The following is a 6,000-nucleotide window of genomic DNA, read 5'->3' as shown; positions in this document are numbered from 1 at the left end:
TTTCTTTTATAGTGTATGTGCGTCTGCCTCAGACTCCTGCTTCTCCTTCTGAAAAATAAAGGAGTAACTCCCATGAGCCCAGAGAACCTAGAACAAGCCAGAAGGCTAACTCGGTTTCCTTGGATTGGGAGGCCAAGCCATCTGCCTGGCCCTCGAATCTCTGCCCTGTATTAGCTACACTGGGACAGTCTTTGGGGATCTGGCCCACATTTCTAATATGACTTTCTTCAGGAGAGCCACTGGAAAAGAGGAGGCTGAAGTCAGAGTTCACTGCAAATTTCACCCTAGAAGCTGGAGTGCATCCAGAAACTTTAGGGCCCTGCCTTCACTGGTGTTGCTGTCAACTTCTGGCAAATCTGCTGGCTTAGAAGAATCTGCCCAGCCACGAGGAGGGCCCATTTAAGGGTTGGGACCAGCAGCCCAGGGACCTGAGCATTGCTTTCATTTTTAAGCGCAAACGGTGCGGTTGCTGTGCTGAGTTCGAGCTACCTGGAAACCATTTATCCCTCGGTATTCCAGAGGCAAAATGAATGTGACACCCCAGAGGAGCCTGCTGCAGCTCTCAGTTTGGGGAGGAGAGAGGGGGGAGTTGGGAAATAAATATTTGAACTAGACCCGTCTGAAAAGCTGCAACCAATTTTAGAGGAAAAAGGTTCTTAATTTGGAGAGGAGAAAAGTCAGTAACTTCAGCCTGAGTTATTGCATCAAAATATATATTAAGAAGAACAAGACGTTAGTAACAATCCTTCCCTTAGACCTCCCAGCATGCTTGGTTTTCATCTCTCTGGCACATTATCCTGTAATCTCATCTTTTATAATAGTTATCTGTATGTGTCTTGCTTTACCACTAGACTGTGAGATTTGTGAAGACTGAGGCTGCCATTTTGGGGGGAGAGTGGAAGTGGAGAGGCAGTCCTTGCTATAAGGGACTCCTAGTACAAAAACTCCTTTTACCAAAGCTACCATCATCTGAATTGATGGCACCTTATAGTTTTGGAGACTTCCCTAGGACATCAAGAAGTTCACTGACTTTTTCAGTCATATGGTCAGAATATATCAAAGGTGGCACTTGAACCCTAGTCAGACTGCTGCTTTTATCTAGATTATTTCATCTCTCCTGGTACCTAGCATTGTACTCTGCACATAACAGTTACTTAATAAGTTTCTATCGAATGAATGAATATTTTTATTTGATTTTGATAATAACAATAATCCTCATTTCCATTGCTTGAAAAGTAATTTCCTTAGTATTATTATTCCCACTTTATAGACAAAGAAAATGGGGCTCAGAAGCATTAAGATTTACCCATGATCATAAAGCTAGTAAGAGCTCAAAATCAAGCCTTCTGATTTCAAATCTGGTGTTCATTCCATTATGCTACAATTGCCTCTTAAAAAAAAAAAAACCCTTACCTTCCATATTAGAATCTATACTGTGCATTGACAGCAGAGAGGTAAAGACTAGGCAATAGGAGTTAAGTGACTTGCCCAGGGTCACATGGCTAGGAAGTATCTGAGACCATATTTGAACCCAACACCTCCCATCTCTAGGCTTGCCTTTCAATCCACTGAGCCATTTAGCTGCTCCTCACAATTGCCTCTTAAGCTGATTGACACTTGATTTATCCACAAAGAATAAGGGGCAACTAGATTTCTGAGGGCTTGATGAACCCTCTCATTAAGTGGACATGTGTCAAAGGACCAAGGATTCTTCACTGAAAGAACATATATCTGACCTCCGTTCTTCTCAAAATGACACCCAAGACAAGTTCTGCCTTTGATTTGCCCAAAGTTGTACAGATCAATGGTAGAATCAGGACTCAGAGCAAGGGCTTCTGACTCTTTGACCAATGAGTTTGTCCTCTTCATATCTTCTTTTCCATACCTGCTTTCTTCTCCTCACAGTATCAAGTCATCTTAGATCTAGATTTGGAAGAAACCTCAGAGACCACCTAATCCAAATCTCTCATTTAATAGATCAAGAAATTGGGACCTAATGAGTTAAGTGATTTGCCCCAAATCACATACTAACCATTAGAGGTGGATTTGAATCCTGGTTTTTAAACTCTGTACCATTCTGTACCCTCTTCTTTCAATCTCCTCCTCTTCTCTTGAGACCCGTTCTCTATCTCCTACTCACTCTTGGTATTCTCAACCATATAATAATTATTCTCACCTGTAAAAATCACATCAGAAGAGAAATCAAGTGAGACCCATCATCAACTAATACTACATGGCTAGAGTATGGAGTGTCATGGGACCTAAGAAGAGCTGAGATCACTGCTTGTGGGAACTCAGAAATGAAACAGAATATAAGCATGTATTTGGGCTCCCACTGGGAACGAGCAGAGAACAAAATGCCCCTCCATCTTGGTCCTTAGAAACATAGGCTCCCTAGCCTACAAGCTCTTCAATTTGAGTTTTTCTTCAGTTCCATTTACCTGATTTGTGGTTCCACTTGGTAGTGATTTCTTCTTTACATTCAGGCTATACCTACAGGCCACCATTCCTAGAAGTGTGTCCTTCCAGAAAAGGGTGTTAAACATAATTATATATTTCTCATGCATGGCCACCAACCAACCACCAGGGATATACTGCAGGATGATCTCATTTAAATATGCCACCAGGAGATATACTAAGGAACATCTAAAAAAAGAGAGAAATTTGTCTTCCTGCACATTTAGCTCTTGAAGTAGTATGTTATCTTCACTAATAAAAATCAAATTGGAACAGAAATCAGGTGAGACCCAAGGTCATGACTTATTAGCTATTTTACCCAGTGAAGTCACTCATGAAATGAAGATGTTGTTGCTACTACCAACTGGGTGTTAAGAGGAGCCTTAAAGAGCTACTTAAATGTAATCTGTTACTGTTGGCTTACGAAATTTAAAAGCCATTTATTTATAGGCGAGCCAGCATGCTATATAATGCATGTGGAATCAGAGGGCTTGAGTTTGAATCACACTTTGGGCAAGTCACATTTTCCGGTTTCCTCATCTGTAAAAGAAAGGATTGGCCTCTGAAGTCTCTTCTAGTTCTCCATCTTGGGAATTATGATCCTTTAAGGCAAGGACTATTTTCATTTTTGTCTTTTGCCTTTCTTTCTTTTCTTTGTATACTCAACACCCAGCACCATACTTGGGATGCAGTAAGTGTTCAGTGAATGCCAACTGAAATGAATTGACCTTTTAAACACATATTAAGCACTTGTTGTATTTGCAATTCTGTGTTTATTATGGAAGATACAAAGATAACTGTGATAAGGTCTTTGCCTTTAAGGAACTTATTATCTTGGAGAGTCAGAACAGGAAGATGTGAAATATATTCAAAGGAGTTAAAACCTGGGCTCAGACACTGTGACCCTGGGCACTTAACCCTGTTTACTTGCCTCAATTTCTTCCTCTGTCAAATGAACTGGAAAAGGAAATGTCAAACTACTTTAATAGTTGCCAAGAAAATCATAAATGGGATCATAAAGAATAGGACAAGACTGAAACAACTTAACAACAAATATATACATATATTTCAAAAGTATACATATATTCAAGTAATTTCATTAGGTATAATGTAATAAAGACAAGAGAAGAAAGCCTAAGACAACTAGAAAATAGATTATCTTTATCTTTTTTTTGGTGGTGGGGGGGGAAGAGGGAGATGCCCTGGTTGGATGCTCCAAGGATGCCCATGGAAAGCTTCGAGAAGGAGGTGGCAAGCTGAGCCTTGAAGAAAGGGAAGCATTTCACCAGGAAGAGATGAAGGGAGAGAGTATATTCCAAGTATGCAGGAATGACTCCAAGAAGGGGAAGGCTTCTGAAAGCAGAAACTTTTCTCCTAGCACCCCCAGGCCTGTTGTCTTACAAGTTTATGGCCTGTTTACAGGAGAAGTGATTATAAACTAATACTCTCATCGGGTCGCCTGGTAATCTCTAGTGTTTACCTCTTTCTAGCGGCTGGTTCAGGGTGGTGTTTTTATTATTTTTTTTTAATAAGCAACTGTCCAGCAAATTGATAAGAGCCCCTTTTAATTAGGTAGTGGAGTTGTATGGTTAATGTCCCATATAAAAGGCCTATAAAAGAGAGCTGAATTAATAAAATGGCTGCTCAGCATTGGATCGAGTTTTCTTGAGCAATTTGGGAGCCTAGTTTTTATGTGGGTTTAGTCTCATTCTCCCTGCAGGCTTTGCCCCAAGAGCATCGCAGGCCAGGGCTTCCAGGCTGTCAGCAAAGCCATGGCGGGATGGAGGGGGGAGGTAGCTAAGAGCAGCGAAAGCATTTCATCAAATCCTTTTGTCCGAGAGCAAAAGCGATCCGACTGCCTGGCCCGGCTTCCTCACGAGCATCCTTCCTCGAGCTGACTCCACCTTTGGATAACTCCATCAGTACCCACTTTATCTCCAGCTGTCCAAGTAATTTCTCCAGCATTTCTCCCCTCTTCTTCACTCCCCTCCTCACAGATGGATTAGAGCAGCAAACAGTTTACACGCTGCACATCATTAGGCATCCTCCCTCACTAGCCGGCAAATAACAACTGGCCTCGATCATCGGGACATTTATAACACCTTGACACTTTTACAACTCCTCTGCTCTCTGCCAGAGCAATCTCTTCTCTTGGAGCACAGGGCAACTTCATGAAATGCCTGTTAGGAAGGACCTCGTTAGAGGCACTGCCCCTTCCGTAGGTTGAGCCCACCCTCCCAAGGAACGGCACCACCATGCCCTCCTGCCCCAAGTGGCTTGTTAAAAGGGGGTAGGTAAAAGCCAGAAAGATTCTGCACCAAGGAAGACCCTAACTCATTCCATGTTCTACTTTCTTCTCATCTGCAAACTTTGCGGGGGGAAATAATAACATTTTAAAAAATTGACATTTATATGGCACCTTAAGGGTCTGCTAAGAGCCTTCCATTTATTATCCCAATTTGATCCTTAGGCCAGCTGCCTGAAGTCGGTGGTAGCTATAAGTATTATCTCTTCCATTTTAAGAATGAGAAAATGGAGCTAAGAGAGTTTAAGTTGTTTGCCCAGTCAGGAAGTATCAGAGGTGGATGCAAACCCAGGACTTCCTATTTGCAAATCCATCATTCTATCCACCATTCATGCTAACTCTTTTTAGCATCCTTCTGTCCGAGGGAAGGGCAAAAGTGTACTCAAAGACATAACAAATATAATTAATACTTTTATAGTGCTCCAAGATGCAAATTATTTTCCTGATGCCCACACACCACCCTCTCCTCCAAGTGGCCCATGGATTTTTTTTTTCTTGAGGCTTTGAACTTTAAGGGAAAAAAATATACATCTTTATTTTTCCTTCCTTCTATCAGAAATGTAGCATTTTCTTCAAAATAATAGTATTACATGTCCATGACACAAACGAGCTTAAAAGCCCTTGAATTAAGGTTTCCAGAATAGTTTTCAGTCAATATCTCTGGGAAACAATGAGTATAATTATTATTACCCCCATTTTACAGATGATAAAACTGAAAATCAGAGAACTTAAGTGACTTACAAAGAGACGCACAAGTCGTATCAGAATGCTGATGTATACCTTACTTTTCTTGACTCCATATCCAAAATTCTTTCCATTATCTCTATGCTAGCCCCGGCACTTACTCTTTGGTGGAAATTTTCTCCCATCTTGCCACTGAGTCCATCAGATTTGAACCAAGAATCAAAGATATCTCAGCCATGCTTCATCCTTACATTTATTCCCCAATTTTCAGTCCCCTGCACTAGTATCAGTAGGGATGTTAATGTCTAAAGATGAAATCAACCATGGAGGCTGTAAACACAGTCAGGGACCATTGGACTATCGCTTTCAAAATTATACCATTAAATTCTTTACAATTTAGAGCAGTCTCAATGTAGCATGCTCGGTGGGGGAGAATTGGGCTTCTCTGATCAAATCATTTCCATCTAAATCTAGAACAGACAAGGAAAGGTCCATCTAGGCTTTGTTGGTTATGTGGAATCAATCAAGAGGATCATAAATGGGTTAGGTGGGGC

The sequence above is a fragment of the Gracilinanus agilis genome, chromosome 2 (genome assembly GCF_016433145.1).
Source record: "Gracilinanus agilis isolate LMUSP501 chromosome 2, AgileGrace, whole genome shotgun sequence".
In the NCBI taxonomy this organism is placed as follows: domain Eukaryota; kingdom Metazoa; phylum Chordata; class Mammalia; order Didelphimorphia; family Didelphidae; genus Gracilinanus; species Gracilinanus agilis.
This window is presented reverse-complemented; position numbering follows the sequence as displayed.